The sequence below is a fragment of the Heptranchias perlo genome, chromosome 2, assembly GCF_035084215.1.
Source record: "Heptranchias perlo isolate sHepPer1 chromosome 2, sHepPer1.hap1, whole genome shotgun sequence".
Taxonomy (NCBI): domain Eukaryota; kingdom Metazoa; phylum Chordata; class Chondrichthyes; order Hexanchiformes; family Hexanchidae; genus Heptranchias; species Heptranchias perlo.
Genome location: NC_090326.1, coordinates 2,623,247 through 2,648,504, shown reverse-complemented (window position 1 = coordinate 2,648,504; position 25,258 = coordinate 2,623,247). Strand labels below are relative to the sequence as shown.

Sequence of the window (25,258 nt, the reverse complement as noted above, 5' to 3'; positions counted from 1 at the left end):
AGCGCTCTACAGTTGCTGCAAGACCTTCATACTCTTTTACTCCAAATCCCTCGTAACAAAGACTAATATACCATCACATCTGTAATGTAATGTCTGTGCTCTGTGTGTGTGTGTGTGTGTGTAATAAAGTGCCCAATGCCCTTACTGTAACTCTCACATATCCCACCTGCAGAATAATATCCGTACCGTGTGTGTGTTTAATAAAGTGCCCGAAGCACTCACTTTAACTCTCACATATCCCACCTGCGATGTAATGTAAGTGCCGCGTATGTTTAATAAAGTGCCTGATGCCCTCACTTCAACACTGACACATCCCAGCTGCAATATAATATCCGTACTGTGTGCGCGTCTAATAAAGTGCCCGGAGCCCTTTCTCTAAATCTGACATATTCCATCTTCCGTGCTCTGTAGATAATTAGTAAAGTGCCCGAAGCCCTCACTGTAATTCTCACATATCCCACCTGTAGTCTAATATCCGTATTGTGCTTCCTGTCCAATGTCGCCCTGACCCTTTTCTCTCCTATTAAACCAACTAGCGGCGAGAGATCCAATCGCCACAGTGGCCGGGGCACCCTGTGGGACCGGACCCCAACATGAGCCGGGGTCCGGTCCCACAGGGTTCACACATGTAGATTGAGCACACGGGTCTCATATTGGAGAGCAAATGGTGACCGTAGAACTGAACCCAACCAGAGTCTGCACATTCAGGGGAGGAGAGGAAGGGGAACCAGTAAGTGTAGAACTGAACCCAATCAAAGTCAGCACCATCAGGGGAGGAGAGGGAGGGGAACCAGCGAGTGTAGAAATTAACCCATTCAGAGTCAGCACCTTCAGGGGAGGAGAGGGAGGGGAACAATTGAGTGCAGAACGAAACCAGTAAGAATCAGCACCTTCAGGGGAGGAGAGGGAGGGGAACCAGTGAGAGTAGAACTGAACCTAGCCAGAGTGAGCACGATCAGGGGAGGAGAGAGAGTGGGGAACAAGTGAATGTAGAACGAAACCAGTTAGGGGAGGACCGTTGCGAGGGAATGACATCAGTGAGTGTATAATTGAACATCTTCAAGGGAGGGAGAAAAGTCGACAGAAATGACCATTCTTGAAGATGGTGCGATGGATTACAGCTCAGGGAGGAGGGAGAAATTGTGGGACGGGGATTTACAGTTTTGGGGGAACAAGGGTGGACATAGGGTACGGTAGCAGAGTGGTTATGTTACTAGACTAATAATCCAAAGACCTGGACTAATAATTCGGAGTCATGAGCTCAAATCCTGCCACGTCAACTGGAGTATTTAAATTCAATTAATTAAATAAAATTTGGAACGAATAAAAAACACAGTTTCAGTAACGGTGGCCATGAAACGACTGGATTGTCGTAAAAACTGATCTGTTTCAGTAAAGCCTTAGAGGGAAAGAAACCTGCTGTATTTATCCGGTCTGGCCTATATGTGACTCCAGATCCAAAGCAATGTGGTTGATACTTAATTGCCGTCTGAAATGGCCTAACAAGCCACTCAGTTGTAAAATCTCACTAAAAAAATGTCAAAATAACAATAAAACCGGGCAGACCACTAGGCATCGGACACGACAAAGGCAAACCAAGCCCAGTCGACCCTGCGAAGTCCTCCTCAATAACATCTGGGGACTTGTGCCAAAAGTGGGAGAGCTGTCCCACAGACTAGTCATGCAACAGACTGACATAGTCATACTCACAGAATCATACCTTTCAGCCAATGTCCCAGACTCTTCCATCACCATCCCTGGGTAGGTCCTGTCCAACCAGCAGGACAGCCGCACCAGAGGTGCCGGTACAGTGATATCCAGTCAGGAGTGTAAGGCTCTGGGAGTCCTCAACATTGAATCCTGACCACATGACATCTCATGGCATCAGATCAAACATGGGCAAGGAAACCTCCTGCTGATTACCACCTACCGTCCTCCCACAGCTGATGAATCAGTCCTCCTCCATGTTGAGAGCCACTTGGAGGAGAGCACTGATTGTAGTAAGGGCACAGAATGTACTCTGGGTGGGGGACTTCAATGTCCATCACCCAAGAGTGGTTTATTAGCACCCCTACTGACTGAGTCCTGAAGGACATAGCGGCCAGCCTGGGCCTGTGGCAGGTGGTGAGCGAGGTAAAACCATACTTGACCTCGTCCATACCAATCTACCTTTCTCAGATGCATCTGTCCATGACAGTATTTGTAGGAGTGACCACCGCACAGTCCTCGTGGAGTCGAAGTCCGGTCTTCGCATTGAGGCCACCATCCAACGTGTTGTGTGGCACTACCACCGTGCTAAATAGGATAGATTCAGAACAGATCTACCAGCTCAAAACTGGGCATCCATGAGGCATTGTGGGCCATCAGCAGCAGCAGAATTGTATTCCAGTACAATGTGTAACCTCATAGTCTGGCATATTTCTCACTCCACCATTACCAAGAAGCCAGTGGATCAACACTGGTTCAATGAGGATTGCAGAAGAACATGCCAGGAGCAGCACCAGGCGTACCTAAAAATGAGGTGCCAATAACGGACTACATGCACGCTAAACAACGGAAGTAACACACTATAGATACAGCTAAGCGATTCCACAACCAACGTATAAAATCAAAGCTCTGCAGTCCTACCACATCCAGTCGTGAATGGTCGTGAAAAATTAAACAACGAACAGGAGGAGGACGCTCTGTGAACATCCCCATGCTCAATTATGATGGAGTCCAGCACGTGAGTACAAAAGACAAGGCTGAAGTGATTGCCACCATCTTCAGCCAGAAGTGCCGAGTGGATGATCCATCTCGGTCTACTCCCGATATCCCCAAAATCACAGAAGCCAGTCTTCAGCCAATTCGATTCACTCCACGTGATATCAAGAAACGGCTGAGTGCTCTGGGTAAAACAAAAGCTAGGGGCCCGGACAACGTCTGGCTGCAGTGCTGAAGACTTGTGCTTCAGAACTATCCGCGGCTCAAGCCAACCTGATCCAGTATAGCTACAACACTGGCATCCACCCGAAAATGTGGAAAATTGCCCATGTATGCCCTGTCCAGAAGAAGCAGGACGAATCCAATCTGGCCAATTACCGCCCCATCAGTCTACTTTCAATCATCAGCAAAGTGATGGAAGGTTTCGTTGACAGTTTTATCAAGCGGCACTTACTCACCAATAACCTGCTCACTGATGCTCAGTTTGGGTCCCCCCAGACCACTGGGCTCCAGACCTCATTACAGGCTTGGTCAAAACGTGGAAAAAAGAGCTGAATTCCAGAGGTGAGGTGAGAGTGACTGCCCTAGACTTCAAGGCAGCATTTGACCGAGTGTGGCACCAAGGAGCCCGAGTAAAATTGAAGTCAAAAGGAATCAGGGGGAAAACTCTCCATTGGCTGGAGTCATACCTAGTACAAAGGAGAACGGTAGTGGTTATTGGAGGCCGGTCATCTCAGCCCCAGGACATTGCTGCAGGCGTAGCTCAGGGCAGTGTCCTAAGCACAAACATCTTCAGCTGCTTCATCAATGACCTTCCCTCCATCATAAGGTCGGAAATGGGGATGTTCGCTGATGATTGCACATTGTTCAGTTCCATTTGCAGCCCCTCAGAAAATGAAGCTGTCCGTGCCAGCGTGCAGAAAGACCTGGACAACATCCTGGCTTGTGCTGATAAGTGGCAAGTAACATTCGCACCAGACAAGTGCCCATCTCCAACAAGGGAGAACCTAACCACCTCCCCTTCACATTCAATGACATTACCATCGCCGATTCCCCCACCATCAACATTCTGGGGGTCACCATTGTCCAGAAACCAAATTGGACCAGCCATATAAATACTATGGCTTCAAGAGCAGGTCAGAGGCTGGGTATTCTGCGGCGAGTGACTCACCTCCTGACTCCCCAGAGCCTTTACACCATCTACAAGGCACAAGTCAGGAGTGTGATGGAATACTCTCCACTTGCCTGGATGAGTGCACCTCCATCAACAGTCAAGAAGCTCAACACCATTCAGGACAAAGCAGCCCGCTTGTTTGGCAGCCCATCCACCATCCTAAACATTGACTCCCTTCACCACCGGCGCAGTGTGGCTGCAGTGTGTACCATCCACAGGATGCACTGCAGCAACTCGCCAAGGCTTCTTTGACAGCACCTCCCAAACCCGCGATGCCTACCACCTAGAAGGACATGGCAGCAGGCACATGGGAACAACAACACCTGCATGTTCCCCTCCGAGTTACACACCATCCCGATTTGGAAATACATCGCTGTTCCTTCATCGTCGCTGGGTCAAAATCCTGGAAATCCCTTCCTAACAGCACTGTGGGAGAACCTTCATAACAAGAACTGCAGCGGTGCAAGACGGCGACTCACCACCACATTCGCAAGGGCCATTAGAGATGCGCAATAAATGCTGGCCTCGCAAGCGACGCCCACTTTCCATGAACGAATAAAAAAAGGGGAAATAATGTTCGATAGAAACTAGAATTGCCTGTTCTGAATTTCTGGAGACAGGAAAATCAAGCCAAACATCACGTCAAGATCTGGCAGTCACTCGATTCATCAGGACCTTGGAAGACAGGGCAAATATAAGAACATAAGAAATTGGAGCAGGAGTAGGCCAATCGGCCCCTCGAGCCTGCTCCGCCATTCAATAAGATCATGGCTGATCTGATCCCAACCACAAATCTAAAGAACACAAGAAGTCGGAGCAGGACCCGGCCACATAGCCCCTGGGCCCTCTCCGCCACCCACAGGGCATTGACCGATCCGAACTCAGCTTCATGTCCAATTTCCTGCCCGCTCCCCATAACCCCTAATTCCCTTTACTTCTAGGAAACTGTCTATTTCTGTTTTAAATTTATCTAATGATGTAGCTTCCACAGCTTCCTGGGGCAGCAAATTCCACAGACCTACCACCCTCTGAGTGAAGAAGTTTCTCCTCATCTCAGTTTTGAAAGAGCAGCCCCTTATTCTAAGATTATGCCCCCTAGTTCTAGTTTCACCCATCTTTGGGAACATCCTTACTGCATCCACCCGATCAAGACCCTTCACAATCTTATATGTTTCAATAAGATCGCCTCTCATTCTTCTGAACTCCAATGAGTAGAGTCCCAATCTACTCAACCTCTCCTCATATGTCCGCCCCCTCATCCCCGGGATTAACCGAGTGAACCTTCTTTGTACTGCCTCGAGAGCAAGTATGTCTTTTCTTAAGTATGGAGACCAAAACTGTATGCAGTATTCCAGGTGCGGTCTCACCAATACCTTATATAACTGCAGCAATACCTCCTTGTTTTTATATTCTATCCCCCTAGCAATAAAAGCCAACATTCCGTTGGCTTTCTTGATCACCTGCTGCACCTGCATACCAACTTTTTGATTTTCTTGCACTAGGACCCCCAGATCCCTTTGTACTGCAGTACTTTCCAGTCTCTCGCCATTAAGAAAATAACTTGCTTTCTGATTTTTTCTGCCAAAGTGCATAACCTCACATTTTCCAATATTATATTGCATCTGCCAAATCTCCGCCCACTCACCCAGCCTGTCTATATCCCCTTGCAGGTTTTTTATGTCCTCCTCACTCTCTACTTTCCCTCCCATCTTTGTATCATCTGCAAATTTTGATATGTTGCACTCGGTCCCCTCCTCCAAATCGTTAATATAGATTGTAAAGAGTTGGGGACCCAGCACCGACCCCTGTGGAACACCACTGGTTACTGGTTGCCAGTCCGAAAATGAACCATTCATCCCAACTCTCTGCTTCCTGTTCGATAACCAATCCTCCACCCATGCCAGAATATTACCCCCAATCCCGTGATTTTTTATCTTAAGTAATAATCTTTTATGTGGCACCTTGTCGAATGCCTTCTGGAAGTCTAAATACACTATGTCCACTGGTTCCCCTTTATCCACCCTATACGTTATATCCTCGAAGAACTCAAGCAAATTTGTCAGACATGACTTCCCCTTCATAAAGCCATGCTGACTTTGTCCTATTAAATTATGCTTATCTAAATGTTCCGTTACTGTCTCCTTAATAATAGACTCCAAAATTTTACCCACCACAGATGTTAAGCTAACTGGCCTATAATTTCCAGCCTTCTGCCTACTACCCTTTTAAAATAACGGTGTTACATTAGCAGTTTTCCAATCTGCCGGGACCTTAATGCAAGGAGTCTTGCGAATAAGGTGGATGAACTGAAGGTGTTGATAAACAAATGGGAGTATGATATTGTTGCTGTCACAGAGACATGGTTGAGGGAGGGGCAAGACTGGTAGCTCAATATTCTGGGGTACAGAATCTTCAGGCGAGACAGAGGGGAAGGTATAAGAGGAGGGGGGGTCGCAATATTAATTAAAGAATCAATTACTGCCATAAGGAGGGATGATATATTAGCAGGTTCCTCTAATGAGGCCATATGGGTGGAGCTTAAAAACAAAAAGGGGGCAAGCACTTTGATGGGAGTGTACTATAGACCTCCAAACAGTAAGGGGGAGATAGAGGAACAGATATGTCGGCAAATCTCAGAAAATTGTGCAAATAATAGGGTAATAATAGTGGGCGATTTCAAATTCCCCAATATTAACTGGGATACTCAGAGTGTAAAAGGCTTAGAGGGTACAAAATTCTTAACGTGCATCCAGGAGAGCTTTTTGAGCCAGCATGTAGAAAGTCCTACAAGAGAGGGGGCGGTACTGGACCTAATTCTCGGGAATGTGGCCGGCCAAGTGGAAGAAGTGCTCGTAGGTGAGCACTTTGGTGAGAGTGACCATAATTCGGTGAGATTTAAGGTGGTCATGGAAAAGGACAGGGAGGGGCCGGAAATATAGGTTCTAAATTGGGGGAAGGCCGATTTTAATAGGATAAGGCAGGATCTGGCCAAAATGGACTGGGATCAGCTGCTTGTAGGAAAATCCGCATCGGAGCAATGGGAGTCTTTCAGAAGGGAGATTGGGACCATACAATGGCAACATGTTCCCTTAAAGGTCAAGGGTGGTTCCAAGAACTCCAGGGAACCTTGGATGTCAGGGGATATACGAGAATGGATTAGGAAAAAAAGGAGGGCTTTTGGCAGATACAAAAGGCTAAAGACGGAGGAAGCCCTAGAGGAGTAGAAAAAGTGCAGGGGGATATTTAAAAAAGAAATCAGGAGATCAAGGAGGGGCCATGAAATAACACTGGCGAGCAAAATAAAGGAAAATCCTAAGATGTTTTATAAGTATATTAAGGGTAAGAGGATGACTAGGGAAAAAATAGGGCCCATTAGGGACAAAAATGGCAATCTGTGTGTGGAGCCGGCAGATGTAGGAGGGGTTCTAAATGAATTTTTTGCATCTGTTTTCACTATGGAGGAGGACGATGCAGACATAGAAATACGGCAGGGGGTCTGTGATATACTCGAACATGTTAACATCGAGCGGGAGGAGGTATTGGCGGTTTTAGCAGGCCTAAAAATGGATAAATCCCCAGGCCCGGACGAAATGTATCCCAGGCTACTGTGTGAGGCAAAGGAGGAGATTGCGGGGGCTCTGACACATATATTCAGAACCTCTCTGGCCACAGGGGATGTGCCAGAGGACTGGAGAACCGCTAATGTAATACCATTATTCAAGAAGGGGAGTAGGGAAAAACCGGGGAACTACAGGCCAGTGAGCCTAACATCAGTGGTAGGAAAATTATTGGAAAAAATTCTGAAGGACAAAATTAGTCTCCACTTGGAGAAGCAAGGATTAATCAGGGATAGTCAACATGGCTTTGTCAGGGGAAGATCATGTCTGACTAATTTGATTGAATTTTTTGAGGGGGTGACTAGGCGTGTGGATGAGGGTAACGCAGTGGATGTGGTATACATGGATTTCAGTAAGGCCTTCGATAAAGTCCCCCACAGGAGACTGGTCAAGAAGGTACGAGCCCATGGAATCCAGGGTGCCTTGGCACTTTGGATACAAAACTGGCTTAGTGGCAGAAGGCAGAGGGTGATGGTCGAAGGTTGTTTTTGTGACTGGAAGCCTGTGGCCAGTGGGGTACCACAGGGATCGGTGCTGGGTCCCTTGCTGTTTGTGGTCTACATTAATGACTTGGATATGAATGTAAAAGGTATGATCAGTAAGTTCGCTGATGATACAAAAATTGGTAGGGTGGTAATTAGCGAGGAGGATAGCCTCAGTCTGCAGGACGATATAGATGGGTTGGTCAGATGGGCGGAACAGTGGCAAATGGAATTTAACCCGGAAAAGTGCGAGGTGATGCACTTTGGAGGGACTAACAAGGCAAGGGAATACACAATGAATGGGAGGACCCTAGGCAAGACAAAGGGTCAGAGGGATCTTGGTGTGCAAGTTCACAGATCCCTGAAGGCGGCGGAACAGGTAGATAAGGTGGTAAAGAAGGCATATGGGATACTTGCCTTTATTAGCCGAGGCATAGAATACAAGAGCAAGGAGGTTATGATGGAGCTGTATAAAACACTGGTTAGGCCACAGCTGGAGTACTGTGTGCAGTTCTGGTCGCCACACTACAGGAAGGATGTGATCGCTTTGGAGAGGGTGCAGAGGAGATTCACCAGGATGTTACCAGGGCTGGAGCGCTTCAGCTATGAAGAGAGACTGGGAAGATTGGGTTTGTTTTCCTTGGAGCAGAGGAGGCTGAGGGGGGACATGATTGAGGTGTACAAAATTATGAGGGGCACAGATAGGATGGATACTAAGGAGTTTTTTCCCTTCGTTGAGGGTTCTATAACAAGGGGACATAGATTCAAGGTAAAAGGCGGGAGGTTTAGAGGGGATTTGAGAAAGAACTTTTTCACCCAGAGGGTGGTTGGAGTCTGGAACTCACTGCCTGAAAGGGTTGTGGAGGCAGGAACCCTCACAACATTCAAGAAGCATTTGGATGAGCACTTGAAATGCAATAGCATACAAGGCTACGGACCAAATGCTGGAATATGGGATTAGAGTAGACAGGGCTGATGGCCGGCGCGGACACGATGGGCCGAAGGGCCTCTATCCGTGCTGTATAACTCTATGACTCTGTGACTCTATGACTCTATGACCTGAATATCATCGGCCTTTGAACGTGGAAGGTGAAATGTTTGTTCTTTCTGTGGGAAAAGATTGCAAACATCAGGGTGACTGGTAAAGCACAGTGACACACACACTTGAGTGAGAGTGTTGCAGTGCACTGACTGTGGAAAGAGTTTTAACCAGTTACACAGCCTGAAAAAACATCGCACCATTCACAGCGGGGAGAAACCGTGCACGCGTTTTGTGTCTGGCGGAGTCTTCAAATGTTCATCCAATCTGTAGAGAGACAAGGAAATCCAAGTCACGGAGAAACCCCAGGTTTTTTTACAATCCCCTCCTGCAGGCTTCACTCCCTGAGCCTACAAACTTCAGCAGGGTCACTGGTGGATTTCCGCAGTGGGAGTGTTCCACATGTAACTGTCGGGATCGCATCCCCGTGGATGTTCCGGATTGTGTCTTTTCAGTTATCCTGGTGTCAAACTAGCACACATCAATAAAACAGGGAATCCATGAATTTCGTTTGGTGCTCACAGTCACCTAGTCTGTCCTTTTTACCAAAGAGGGAAAACATTCTGTACAGAATTTTTTTTTTCCATTTTCAAATCATTTTAACCTGCAACTTGATTTTCACCATCGTTTTCCATAGGTACATCAGAATCAACCAACGAGGCAATAGGGCAGACAGTCTCCATTTGTCAATCACGTTGTAAGTCTGTGTTTCCAACCGTTTGTGTGGGCCTAATTCCTCCGCCCACAGGTCCTGGGTTGGTCCGACACTGATTTAAGAGGAACCTTTGAAACAGACTTTCCATCTTCTTTAGTTGCTCATTGAAATTGCTTTGCTGTCCTCTAGATGGATTTCTGTGAAACTTTGGGCCTCATTTGCTGGCTAGAACTCTGCCCATGATGGTCATCTCCTCGACTGGGATCATCTTTGTTTCTCCAATATGGGTTCCCAGGCTGCCCATATTGTTGGTTTGACTGGAGTGACTTGTTCTGTCTATTGTCTAGTCCCCATTTATTGGAGTTTGCATGTTTTATTATCCATCTTCCATTTCAAGGGACGACTAATCTAACTCACTGTTACCCGAGCTTCATTTTTTTATTTACTTGCATTCTTGCTTCTTATTTATTATCATAAAGAATTTCAGCTTCTGAATTATCCATTCTTTTTACATCCCTAGTAAGTATACCTTTAGTCCTAGATGGCAGGGATTCAGGATATAGGTCTTTAAATTGTCTTTCCTCAACTGTGGGGTAGTCTTTTGCACCCAAAATATAGAAGTTTTAAGTCTATTAAAATAATCCCTAGGTTGTACATCGGACGTGCATTGCATAAGTTGCTATTATTGTTATAGTGCTATTGTGGTATGTACCAAATGTACTCCCCAGTGTTTTGGAAACTGCTTCTATGGTTTCTTCTGCCACTAATGATAGCTGATCCAACCACTGTCTATGTTCGTTAACTGTTTAAACCACTTTCTATGTTCTTTAACTGATTAAACCACTCTCTATGTTCATTAACTGATCAAACCACTCACTATGTTCATTAACTGATCAAGTTTGTTTGGTTATGTAATGCTTTGTGTGTTCTATTCTCACTCCTGTCTCCACCCTCCAGTCTTTGATTTCCTGTCTCTTTATATGTTTGTTCGACGATTGTCCGGGATATTAAACATTGCTTCATAAAATACCAAAGTCCTCCTAATTTAACAATTCCTTCTACCTAATCCTTCTTTTTGTCAGTCAAATAGTTCTATTGGAGCCTCAACATTTGCTACGTTGGAGTTAGGTCAATGCAGCTCTTTTATTGCCATTTTGTCGTAGGAGTCTTTCCATATCTCAAATTCATCTTTAAAATCATCAATTTTGAACATAAAACATAACATTTTTCTTTCAGCTTCAATTAGTCGTGTCTTAGCTGCCATGTGAGGTAAAATCAGTTCGATTGTTACTTTTAAATACCACAGAATGCCTAAAAATTCCATACAATATTTTCTAATACTTATTTGTAAAATCAAATATCTCAGGATGTTAAAGCTAAGATTTCAAAATTAGAACAAAAAAATTAGGATATGAAAAATTAGGATGCTCGCATTCTCCACCAAAACTATAGGACAAATAGGAACAAAGTGATTTTACACTTTATTTTGGGGCAATGTCTTTTTATCTCTGAGTGGTTTAACTTTATAATTAAATTAATGAGCTCTTTTTCCTAAAGAATGTGGTGGTCACAATCCATGGCTTTATAAATAAATTAAACATTTATTATTAATACATTGGAAAGAATGACATTAGAATTAAAACAACATCGTGGGTTTATATCTGGCTTAGAATTGCTTTAGCAACAATAAAAGAAACACCTTCTGAATTTCCCAAATGCATAACCATTTCGAAATCAAATATTTATCTTAGACTAACCCCATAATGAAAATTATATATTCATGGTTGGTTCAAGTTTTCAGTGAAGACTCCAGGTGTTTTGTTAGCGATGTTCTGCAGCATGGCTTTCTCTTGTAAACATTTGCTTCACAGACAATCTGTAAACCTGCAGTGAGGAAGTGGCTTTCAACAATAGATTTCTACAAATACATCCCACGATTGATTGACACTTTACTTGCGTTCTCTCAGTATCCACAACGCAACCAAATTAATTAGGCAGGTGCCCAAACCACCTCCAGACTCCCTGGAATCGATCTTGTTGATATGTTCATCTATCCTCTGCTGTGCGATCTTTTACAATCTGCCCATTAACAATACTTTTTAATAGTCCTTCAACATTTAAAGAGTCCATTACCTTCACACATGCTGAATCTAATTCAGTATCATGCTTTCGTTTATTACTCCGCAGTAAGTAATGGGCAGGGAAAATTATACAAGATTGAGCGACTTTATTGTGCAACCTCCAGGCATCACCTTTGGAAATGTCAAAATTAAATCTATAAGAGTGTACCCCAGAACAAACGTTAGTTGGCTTGCCTGTTTCAGCTGGTGTTGTTCTACTCGTCAGCACTCAAACACTCCAGGCTGATTGCACAGTTTGTTTGGTTATATAATTCTTTCTGTGTTCTATTCTCACACCTGTCTCTACCCTCCTGTCTCTTTCCAGGTTTGTGCATCTTTCATTGTGCCCGTTCGCCGTGTATATCGTTTATCTCTGTTTATTTTCTGCGTATTTTTTCTATCTTGTTATTTCCACTTCTACTTTCATTTCTGTCTCTAAGTCACTGTTTATGTCTCTATCCTTTTCTATCTGTTATTCTTGAATTTTTTTCTATGCGTCTCGCTCTGTTTCTATGTCACTGCCTGTCTTCATTGTCTGCCTTCTCTGTCTTTTTTATCATTTGCCTCCCTGTTCCTCTTGCTTGTTGTCTCTCTCTCTGACTTCATCTGTCTTTTCGTTTTTCCACCTCTATCTCCATATCATTCTTTATCTTTCTGTTTGTCTCTGTCCATCTCTGCCTTTGCTTTTCTCTGTGTATCCAATTTTCTCCTTTCTTTCTATCTATCTGTTTCTTCTTCCTTTCCTTTTCATCTGTCTTTGTTTCATTCTGTTCGTTTATTACTCTCAACCTCTGCTTCTGTCCACTTGTTTCTCTTTGTTGCTAGTTGACACCTCGATCTATTTTCTGCGTCTCTTTCTGTATTTCATTCCCTTTTTTACTATATTTGTGTTAATCTTTGTATTTCTCCCCCTCTCCCCTGTTTACTATTTTTCTCCTTGCTTTCTATTTCGCTTTCTCACTTTCTATCACTGTCATTTTATCTCTGACACTCTCCTGCTCTGGCTCTCTCATAGTCTCCAGTTATTTTGAATTGATTTATTTGGTCTATTTGCCTCTCCGCTTCTATCATTTTGCAATTCTTTATCAGTGTCTCTCTCGTTCCATCCACGTCTGCTTTCGCTCTAACTCCCTCTATCTCTCTCTCGCTATATATTTATCTACTTTCTTTCTCTCTTTATTTTTCTCTCCTTTCTTATTAACGCTTTTTTATTTCTCTCCACCTCTGTGTAACTCTGTCTCTGTCCCTACTTGTTTCTATCTCTCTCACACACACGCTCCCTCCCTTTTCTGTGAATCTGTCTTAATTTTCTATGTTTTTATCGTTACATTTCTTTAGTCCTTATGTCCTCTCTCCGTGTCGTTCTTTCTATTTTTATTTTTGTCTCTCTCCATATCACTTCTTTCCTCTGGCCCGCTTTATGCCTTCTTTCAGTCTCTTCACTTCTTTCTTTTCCTTTTCTGTCTTTTTTTCTGACTATGTTTGTTTCTCCGTCTAGATCCTTGTCTGTCTTTATGTCTCTTAAGTTTTTTTACAAACTTTATCTTTCTCCTCCTCAGTCACTGTCCATTATTTTGCGTTTTCCCACCGCTTCCTTTCTGTCTCTCCATTCCCTGGTCTCTCTCTCTATCTCTCTCTATCTCTATACTGTTTCTGACATTGCCTCTGTCATTCTCTCACTCTGCCTTTATGTCTGCCTGTAAAATGTATTTGTCAGCCTGTCTAACTGTGTCTCATCCTTTCCATGTCTCTCTCCGTCTCTGTCTTTCTCTTTCTCTCCCTTAAACACTCACACACACACACACACACACGCAAACAAACACAAGCACAGAAACACAAACTCTCCAGAAGCAGCAGTGAATCTCCTACGGGAATAGTTCTGCACAATGTAGTTACCGGTATGTAGCAGGCTTCAGGAGGATATAGACAGACCGGTGAAATGGGCGGATATATGGCAGATGAAATTTAACGTAAAGAAGAGTGAAGTGATGCATTTTCGATAGAAGAATGAGGAAAGAGAATGTAAACTGAATGGTGTAATTTTATAGGGGGTGCAGGAACAGAACGACCTGGGGGCTTACGTACACAAATCTTCGAAGGTGGCAGGAGAGATTGATTAGGCTCGTAAAAAAGCATTCGGGATCCGTGGCTTTATAAATAGAGACATAATGTATAAAAACAAGGAATTTAGGCTAAACCTTTATAATCACTGGTTAGGCCTCAGCTGGAGAATAGTTTACAATTCAGGGCACCACACTTTAGGAAAGATGTCAAAGCATTAGAGAGGCTGCAGAGCATATTTATTGGAATGGTACCAGTAATGAAGGAATTCATTTATGTGGAGAGACGAGAGAAGCTGGAGTTGTTCTCCGTAGAGCAGAGAATGTTGAGGGGATATTTAATAGAGCTGTTCAAAATTATGAGGGGCTTCGAAAGAGTAAATAGGAAGAAACTGTTTCCACTGGCAGGAGAATCGATAACCAGAAACACAGATTTAAGATAATTTGCAAAAGAACTAGAGGGGAGATGAGGAGACTTTTTTTTACGCAGCGAGTTGTTATTGTCTGGATTGAATTGGCTAAAAGGGCGTTGGAAGCAAGTTCAATCGTAACTTTCAAATGTGAATTCGATAAATACTTGAAGGGGAAAAAATTGCCGGTCTATGGAGAAAGAGCAGGGGAGTGGGATTAATTGGATAGCTCTTATAAAGAGCCGGCACAGGCACGATGGGTCAAATGGTCGCCTTCTGTGTTGTAAGATTCTATGAATGTATGTTGCATGTGATTACTACGGGAGGAATGTTCGATAGAGGGATATCAAGAACGTTCTATTCCTTAAGGCAAGTGGGAGATATTGGTGGGGGTAAAATTTAAAGCGAGAATTATAGAAGGGAATTCTATATCCGGGATGATGCAAGTGGTTATACCTGGAAGGACAAAACACTATCTGCAATTCTCCATTCTTCTTTTGGTAACCGTCTCTGCCCCGCTGGTTTTCTCTCCTTCTTTCTCATTTTCTGTTTTTCTCTCTCGGTTTACTTCTTCCTTTCTCTCCCACCCCTATCACTATCTCTTAGTTTTTCGCTCTTTCTCTCGCACTCGTCCAGGCTTTCTTTCCCTCAGTTTCACTGTCTCTTTCTTTCTCTATTTCCTTCCCCTTCTCTCTGTATGCTCCTGTGTCTGTTTCTCTGTGTACGTGTCTCCCTCTCCCCCTTTGTGTCTCTCTCTGTTTTCTCTGCCTCTCTGTCTCGCACTGTCTGTTTATTTTTCTGTCTCTCTCTCTCTCTCCCCTGTTTCTCTCTCTTTCTCTCTCTGCCTCTGCTTGTCTCTATCTCTCCTATCCCTCTGTCTGTCTGTCCATCTGTCCCTCTGTCTCTTTCTCTCTGTCCATCTGTCTCTCTGTCTCTTCCACTATTTGTCTGTCAATTTGTCTGTCTGTCTATATGTCTCATCCTCTCTCTCACTCTGTCTCTCCCTCTGCACGTTTGTCTGTGTCTCTCCCTCCCTACGTCTCGCTCTCTGTCTCTCTCTCTCTGTCTCTCTCCCTCTCTCTCTGCCTCTCTCTTTTTATCCCTCTGACTGTCTCTCTCCCTCTGTGTGTCTCTGCTTTTCCCTCTGCCTGTCTGAAAGTCTGCCTGTCTCTATCCTCTCCAATTATGTGGAGAGCACCAATTCTGATCAGGCTCACAGCAACTACTTTAAAAGGCAGGTTTGTTTAGTTTGTTAGTTAAAGTCCAGCTGAGTTCTTTAGTGCCTCCATTTTGAGCAACAATTCATGTCTCGTCTGCAGAACAAATCTCGCCTCAATTGGTCAGATTATCAATAAAATATTTCAGAATCAGATTGAAGATCATTTCATATGCTGCTAATATAAAATGTACTTTCCGTCCATGGGAAATGTAGGGGATGGAGGATGAAATGGGATTTATACCAGTGCTTGAAGCCCTTCGGCTCTTTCTATGATTTCACTAATTTGACAATTAGAATCAATGGGTATTTCACCGCGTTCTTCAGCTCCTCTCTGAATTTAGTCTGGGTCAGGACATAAATACACGTGTTTGTGCAGGAACTGAGAAGCTGCAGCATCTTTGATGTTTGTTGTGTGATATAAACAGGGTCAGTGTAGGAGGAATAAGACCGAGTGCCTGCAATTCGCAAATAAATGTTAAATACAACGTGTGTCACCCATAACAGTATAAAGCTGCCCGATATACTGAAGAGCAAAATGATGGATTTCTTTCGGTTCTCCATCTCTGGGTCCTTGTGATTCTCTCCATCGCTGCGGCCCCGGAGTCCCCTGCGGACTCGACTGGCCACTAAAATACGTCTGACTGTCAGAATATTGAGCAACGAAATCAGAAAGAAAGGGACACAGGGGGTTAAAATGAGGTGAAACAAGTCAAATGCCGCCCATGCAGGGGAAGCACGGAAGCTCGGTTTCGTCTCACAACCCCAGGGAACATTATCCATTATATATCAAGGCTCATTCACAAAGTACCAGGGGACACTCTCTAAACAGCCCAGCACACTCACTGTCCCCAGAACCGCAGCCGCCGTTTCCTCGATGCAATATTTCGTTTTCAGCTTCTCACAACAAATGGCCACAAATCGATCAAAGGTGAAAGCGACTGTGAGCCAGACAGAAACCACTGTGGTTGCATTACCCAAGAAGATTATGAGACTACACACAGGCGTAATGTCCAGGAATGAAACTGGAAAATACAACAGATTAATCCATCTCAGTATCACATCAATGATAACGACCATGAGATCGGCCACTGCCATTCCCACCAGGTAGCGACAGATGCATTTGGAGAGACCGTACTTTCCTCTGGACAGGATCACAATCGCCATCAAGTTAACTGTAAGAGAGAGAAAAGGAAGCAGATAAATTACTGATTAGACCTGGAGCCAAAGCAGCAGCATGAGAAGATCTGGGGTGAAATTTCCAGCTTTGTTGCTGCATCAAAGGGTGGAAATTGATTCATTGACCTGGGCAACGCTTTCGGGCAGAGAGATGTTTTCAAACACAATGTTTAATGATGAATTGGGAAATCGATGCAGAAAGTGATAAAGTGAGCACCGGATCCACTGGTAAGGCTGAGTGAGGGCGCAGTGCCGGTGATGAAAGTAGAAAAGGGTTTTACCGACCAGGAATCCAAAGGATTAAATCTGGATTTGTTCTGGAAAGAGAGCGAAGACCGGAAAGGTAAGGGGACAGGGGGAAGTGCTACTTTATTAATCTGGTTTAAGAGAGCCGACAGGGGCTGGCACTAATCGGGAAAGCCCGAAAGCGGCGTTCGTGAGATTCAGTCTTCGGATCGGATTTGAGGACGCAGCTGAAGACCAAGCCAGTGAGTGAGATTGGGAGAGAGACAAGGACAGGAAATGGTGGAGCTGGACGGGAGTAACGATAAGATAGTTTGGGAAATTGGATAAACTGAAGCAATGCACGAGGAGACACAGGATTCAATGCTGTTGGAGGAGAGGCTGGGATTCACACAGAGAGACTGCATCAGAGAATTAGTGGAAATCTAATCTATAGGTCCCAGTAACACAATCGAACTAATATATTGAGATGAATGGTCTTCGACCTGAAACGTTAACTCATTTTTTTTTCTCCACAGATGCTGCCTGACTTGCTGAGATTCTCCAGCTTTTTTCTGTTTTTATTTTTAATAAATTCAACAGTTCGTTTCTGTGTTTGTTGGTGTCAGGGAACCTGTAGTGGGTCTGACATGTGTTCATTAAATTTACTTTGTACATTCAATTAAAATTAAATTGGAAAGTATTCATTAACTTAACCTCGTTCTTTATTGAATTCACCCGTGCTTTTAACATACAATATTCTAATAATTCATTACGATCAAGAAATTACTGATTGATTTCTTAAAGTAAATTTTAATCATGTTTAGTGTTAAGTTGGAAAACTAAGCACATTCACAAAAAACAGACTGAGGACATGACAGGGATAGAAACATAAGGAGCGAGTCCCACAATAAAAACTCACCTAATCTGACCACATCATAATAACACCTTCAAGTCACATTTTCTATTTATCTTTGTAGTGGAAGTTTCAGCAGTTCATTCCCATGAATTATTCACACCAGAGCCTCTCTCTTTCCCTCTCAGTCGCCCTCTCCATCACTCACTCTACTCCCTTTCTCAAATAGATTTTCATATCCGATTAAATCCTATCGTCCTGCGCCTGCATTCTGTTCACCAGTCCCGTGTCCCACCGATCTTATTCTCAGTGTCAGTTTGTTAAATAGTGAAGCGTCTGTGGAATAGTGTAATGTTTCAACAGATCATTCAAGTCTCCACCTGTTCATCTACACTTTTCACATCATCTACAAATTATGGAATAAACAGAGTCACAAGCCTCTTCCAGACACATCTCACAATAATTGAGATTCCATCTCCGTTAATTATAAAGTAAAGTGATAGATGGCCGGATTGTTCAATTAACAAAATGCCAATATCATACGTATAATCTACAGATAAATAGAAGGGTTCCTGATTCCAACAGATATAACGTGTACTAACGTCAACACATTTCATTTTACAATGAAGTCCAGCGACAGTAAGTGAATTCATCCACAGTGAAGCAGAGAAGGAGATGTGAAAGTGTCAGCAGCAAACTGAGTTCAGTAGCCATGTGAAACAATATTTCATAACAAAGTTAACCAATAAATTAATTGAAATCCCAGATAAACTGAATCGTTATTTGGAGGGGGTGTGGTGGGAGGGAGGACACTTGGAGACTAATAATAGGATTTGGCAGTGTCAACATGGATTTATTAAAGGGAAATTATATTTTACAAATCTATTAGAGTTGCTTGAGGATGTAACTAGTAGAATAGATAAGGGGGAAACAATGGATGTGGAGTATTTGGATTTTCAGAAAGCTTTCGATAAGGTACCACACAAGAGGTTGGTGAACAAAGTTAGAGCGCAAGGAATTGGGGGTAATATACTGGCATGGATTAAGAATTGGTTAACAGACAGAAAACAGAGAGTAGGAATAAATGGGTCTTTTTCAGATTGGCAGACTGTGACTAGTGGGGTACCGCAGGGATCGGTGCTTGGGCCCCAGCTATTCACATTCTACATCAATGATTTGGATGAGGAGACCAAAATGTAATATTTGCAAGTTTGCTGATGACACAAAACTAAGTGAGAATGTGAGTTGTGATGTGGATGCAAAGAGGCTTAAAGGGGATATAGACAGGCTAATTGGGTGGGCAAGAACATGGCAGATGGGATATTATGAGGAAAAATGTGAAGTTATCCACTGAGGTAGAAAAACAGAAATGCAGAGTATTTTATTAAATGGTGAGAGATTGGGAAATGTTGATGTTCAAATGGACCTGGGTGCCCTTATATATGAGTCAATGGAAGCTAACATGCAGGTGCAGGAAGCAATTAGGAAGGCAAATGGTATGTTGGCCTTGATTACAAGAGGTTTTGAGTACAGGAGTAAAAATATCTTACTGCAATTATAATGAGCCTTAGTGAGAACGCACTTGGTTTATTGTGTACAATTTTGGTCTCCTTACCTAAGAAACGATACACTTGCCATAGAGGGAGCACAACGGAGGTTCACCAGATTGATTCCTGCAATGGCAGGATTGTCAAATAAGGAGGGATGAAGTAGACTAGGCCTGTATTCTGTAGAATTAGAAGAATGATAGGTGATCTCATTGAAACGTACAAAATTCTTACAGGGCTCGACAGGTTAGATGCAGGGAGAGTGTTTCCTTGGCTGGCGATTCTAGATTCCTTGGCTAGAACCAGGGGTCACAGTCCCAGAATAAGAGGTAGGCCATTTAGGACAGAGATGAGGAGAAATTCCTTCACTCAGACACTTGTGAACCTTTGAAATTTTCTACCCCAGAGGGCTGTGGAGGCTAAGTCATTGAATACATTGAAAACAGAGATCGATAGACTTCTAGATATTAAAGGCATCAAATGATATGGGGGTAGTGCAGGAATAGGTCGTTGAGGTAGAAGATCTGCCATGATTTTGTTGAATGGCGGAGCAGTCTCCAGGTGCCGGATGGCCTACTCCTGCTCCTATTTCTTATTTTATTATTTTATTATTGTGCTGCCTCCTTGTAACATTGAGACCGTGAGCTGCCTCATTATCATTCACTGAAGGCACATTGTTGAATAATTATGATTGAACAGATGAGTTCAACATGAAACTGTTAACAGCTTCTGATGGCCTGATATCACCTCTTCGCCCACACACCTGACTCCAGTACATTCAGTACAGGGAACAGTCCAACAACAATGCCAGCGTTGCATATGCAAAGACCATTACAGACATAATGTAAGTCCTACAAGACCAAAAGTTTCGAAGTTAAGGAGATACCATTATTCAACAGTTCATTCAGCACAGAGGATAATCCATTAAAAATGTCAGGTTTGGATATACAACCCTCATTACAGATATAATATAACTACTACAAAACCGAAAGAACATCATTGGACCAATAGAACTAAACCGGTAACTGTGTAAAACATGATGGGAGAAAAAATAATTTGCGAATACAGCAGAGTTAACACTGATTTACAACATTAAGAGCTGAGAAAACGGCCTACCAGAAACTCCAACTGCTGCAAGAACAGGATGGTAAATGCGTTGTATCTGATAGATAACTGAAGAATGCATTTTTGTGAGAAGCAGCGACTACTGTTGGCCTGGATACCATAGCTCCGGCACGCACTCTGAGCTTATCCATTCCAACAGGCCCTGATTTATACAGGAGATAAGTCTCCACTGACACGGTTATACCCCTGATCATTGCTATTAGTTACAGCCACTTGAACAAACACATTATATCAGCAGCTTTTACTCTAATGTAAATTATGTAGTGGATGAAACACAAACATCTCAAAGTCTAGGACATTATTTTAATCAGACCTCTCTCGCGAATAAAGTTATAATCTCTGCTCGTACAGGACTCATCCAACAATAAGGAGCGACTTCATTTACTGTTTTCATACAATTGTATTGACCACCTTCGTTCCTGGAGATTCATTTATAAATTGTACCAATTTCTTCACAGCGTACACTGTTTCCAGTGACACAAGCAGGCCCGTTTCACTCTGTTCCTGCAGTTGCTCAGTTAAATTAAAATGTTGAGTCTCTGACACGAGGACAGTTAAAGAGCAGGTTGAGGAAAGCAGCCTAGAAATGGCTGTGGGCATTATTAGGGGACGGACACTGCAAATGCACAATTGACATTCCTCTCTCCGCTATTTTACTGCAGATGTTTACCCGTTTATTCTACATTGGTTAATGGCTCCAATAAAATTGTTCCCGTGTAAGACCGAGCTGAGCTCATTACCCGATTTGACCGCCATCACACACGCCCCATGATTCCCTCACCCACCTCCATTCCTTCCTCAGCCCATTGACATTGAAACCCTCACCAATGCCTCTGTCCCCTCCAGACTCCATTCCTCCAATGCGCTCCTGACCGGCCACCCAACCTCCACTTTCCATAAACGGGAGGTCGTCCAAAACTCTGTTGTCCGTGTCCAACCAGCACTAGGTCCTGCTCGGCCTCACTGACCCTCACTGGCTCCCAGTTCCATATCCGTTAAATTTAAAATTCCCATCCTTGAGTTTAAATCCCTCCATGGCCCATCCCTCCCCATCTTCACACCTATAGCAAATCCACCCGTGACCTCCTCATTCATCGGACACTGGCCTCTTTTGATGGGACTACCCTCTCTTGGTTCCACTCACCCATCTGATTAGAGTCAGGAGAAGCTTCTCTCCCCAACCTATCAGCGTTATCTCTGATGTTTCTAAAGGTTCAGTCCTTGGCTCCCTCCATTTTCTCATCTACGTGCTGCCCTGTGGTGAGATTGTCCGCAGAGAACATTTCTGATGGTGACTGTGCTTTAACATAACTAGTGTTGACGCTCCTTTCACATTCATTGTGGCGATCCCACTCTAACATTAATCGTATTAATATTACTCTGACATAAATGGTGGTGACTCTAGTCTAACATTACAGGTTGTGATCCTACTCTATCACTTTTGGTGGTGACCCTACTCTAACATTCCTTGTGGTTACCCTAATCTAATATTACTGGTGGGGACTTTACTCTAACGTTACTTGTGTTGACTCAATTCCAAGATTCATGTTAGTGATCCTATCCTACATTACTGGTGGTGTGCCTACTGTAACGTTATTGGTGGTGACTGTACACTAACACTTCTGGTGATGACTCAACTTTAAAATTACAATTGTTAAAGCTACTCTAACATTTCGGGTAGTGACCTTGCTTTAACATTACTGGAGGGGCCCCGACTCCAACATTACTGGTGGTGACCCTGTGTATCATTACTGGTATAATGACCCGACTCTGTCATTAATGTTAGTGACTGTTGGTGGTGACCAGACCCTAAATTTAATGGTGTTGAACCTACTCTATCATTAATGTTTGTAACTCAACTCTATCATTATTGCTGTGACCCTACTCTAAAATAACTGGTGCTGGCCCTACTCTTATATTACTAGTGGTGACTCTGCTCCAAAAATACTGCTGGTGACCCCATACTAATATTACTGGTAGTGATCCTACTGTAGCATTACTGGCGGCGACAGTCCTCTAACATTACTGGTGGTGTTCCGGCTCAAAACTTTATTGGTGGTGACCCTACTTTAACATTACTATTGGCGACTCGACTCTAACATTACTGGTCGTGAGCTTATTCTAACTTTAATGCTGATGAGCGTATTCTAACATTAATGCTGGAGATCCTACTCTAACAATAATGGTGGTGATACTACTCTAATATTAATTGTGAAGAACATTCTCTATCAATAAAGGTCGTGACTCTGCTCTAACATTACTCACGATGTCGCTACTCTTACGTTAAAAGTGGTGACTTTACCCTAAAAATACTGGTGGTGACCATTCTCCATCATTACTTATGGTGTTCCTACTCAAACCATCTTGTTGGTGATACTATTCTAACATTCGAACCACAGAACCATAGAAAAGATACAGCACAGAATGGTGCCATTCGGCCCATCGTTTCTGCGCCAGCTTGAAGAACAACTAGGTGCCCTTTCTAATCCCACCTTCCAGCACCCGGTCCGTAGCCCTGCAGCTTACAGCACTTTAGGTGCAGATGCAGGTACTTTTTAAAAGAGTTGAGGGCCCTTGCCTCTACCACCAATTCGGGCAGCGAATTCCATACACCCACCACCCTCTGGGTAAAAAAAAAATCCTCATGTCCCCTCTAATCCTTCCGCCAATCAGCTTAAATCTATGTCCTCCAGTTCTTGAACTACCCACTAGGGGAAACAAGTACTGCCTGTCCACTCTATCTTGGCGTTTCATAATTTTGTACAACTAAATCATGTCTCCCCTCAGCCTCCTCTGTTCCAAGGAAAACAACCCCAGCCTATCCAATCTCTCCACGTAGCTGCAATTTTCAAGCCCTGGCAACATTCTTGTAAATCTTCTCTGCACTCTCTCCAGAGCAATTACGTCCTTCCTGTAATGTAGTGACCAGAACTGCGCACAATACTCCAGCTGTGGCCTTACCAGTGTTTTATACACTTCCATCATTAGATCCCTGCTTTTTATATTCTATACCTCGGTTAATAACGGAGAGTATTCCGTATGCCTTCTTCATAACCTTATCTACCTGTACTGCCACCTTCAGGAACCTGTGCACATGCACTGCAAGGTCTCTCACTTCCTCGACCCTTCTGAATAAATCCCCGTTTACTGTGTATTCACTTTTACTGTTTGTCCTCCCGACGTGCATTACCTCACACTTCTCCAGGTTGAACTCCATTTGCCACGTTTCCGCACACTCCACCAAATCGTTGATATCTTCTTGGAATCTACAACTATCCTTTTCACTATCAAATATAAGGCCAATTTTTGCCTGGTCTGCAAATTTGAAAATCATGCCCCCTACATTCAAGTCCAAATCATTAATATGTACCAACAACAGCAAGGGACCCAACACTGAGCCCTGTGGCACATCACTGGAAATGGATTTCCATTCGCAAAGACATCCATCGACTTTTACCCTTTGTTTCCTTTTAGTGAGCCAATTTTGGATCCAATTCGCCACATTTCCCGGTATCCCATGGGCTTTTACCTTTCTGACCAGACTGCCATGTGGGGCCTTGTCAAATGCATTACTAAAATCCATGTTGACAACTTCCACTGCACTAACCTCATCAATCCTCCATGTCACTTCCTCAAAGAATTCAATCAAATTTGTAGCAAATTTCCTTAAGAAATCAATGCTGACTATCCCTGATGAAACCATACCTTTCCAAGTGACAATTTATCCTATCGAACAGTATTGATTCTAATAGTTTGCCCACCACCGAGGTAAGACTAACCGACCTATAATTGTTCGGCCTTTCCCTCGTTCCCTTTTTAAACAATGGCACTACGTTTACAGACGTTATTAATGGTGACTCTACTTTAATATTACTCATGGTTACTCTACTCTAACATTAATAGTGATGACTCTACTTTCATATTTCTTGTGATAACTCTACTGTAATATTAATAACGGTTATCCCACTCAAACTTTACTGGTGGCGATCCTGCTGTAACATTTGTGGTGGCGATCCTACTCCATCATTACTGGTGGTGACCGTACTCTAACGTTACGAATGGTGACCCTACTCTATCATGACCGGTGGTGACCCTATTCCATCGTTACTGGTGTTGATCCTACTCTAACGTTACTGGTGGTGACACTACTTTAACATTACTGGTGGTGATCCTGCTCAAAACTTTATTGGTGTTGACCCTACTTTAACATTACTATTGGCGACTCGACTCTAACATTACTGGTCGTGATCCTATTCTAACTTTAATGTTGGTGACCCTAGTCCAACATTAATTGTGTCGATCCTACTCTATCAATAGTGGTGGTGATACTACTCTAATATTAATTGTGAAGAACGTACTCTATCATTAAACGTCATGACTCTGCCCTAACATAACTGGTGATGTCCCTACTCTTATATTACAAGTGTTGACTCTACCCTATCAATATTGGTGGTGACCGTTCTCTATCATTACTTATGGTGCTCCTACTCAATCTATGTTGTTAGTGACACTTTCTAACGTTATTAGTGGTGACTCTACTTTAATATTACTGGTGGTAACTCTACTGTAACATTAATAACGGTTATCCCACTCAAACTTTACTAGTAGTGATCCTGCTCCAACATTAGTGGTGGCGACCCTGCTCTAACATTAATCTTGGAGACTCTAATCTAACGTTACTGGTGGAGACCCTACTGCATCATTACTGGTGGTGACCGTATTCTAACGTTACTGGTGTTGATCCTACTCTAACGTTACTGGTGGTGACCCTACTCTAATATTACTGGTGATGACTTTACTCTAACATTACTTGTGTTCGCTTAATTCTAACCTTCCTTGTAGTGACTCTGCTT

At 43.4% G+C, this 25,258-nt stretch overlaps 1 pseudogene; it reads right to left on the bottom strand.

Moving 5' to 3' along the window:
- Window positions 1-15,746: 15,746 nt before the first annotated feature.
- Window positions 15,747-20,466, bottom strand: LOC137300364 (probable G-protein coupled receptor 139; annotated as a pseudogene).
- Between the last annotated feature and the right edge of the window lie 4,792 nt (window positions 20,467-25,258).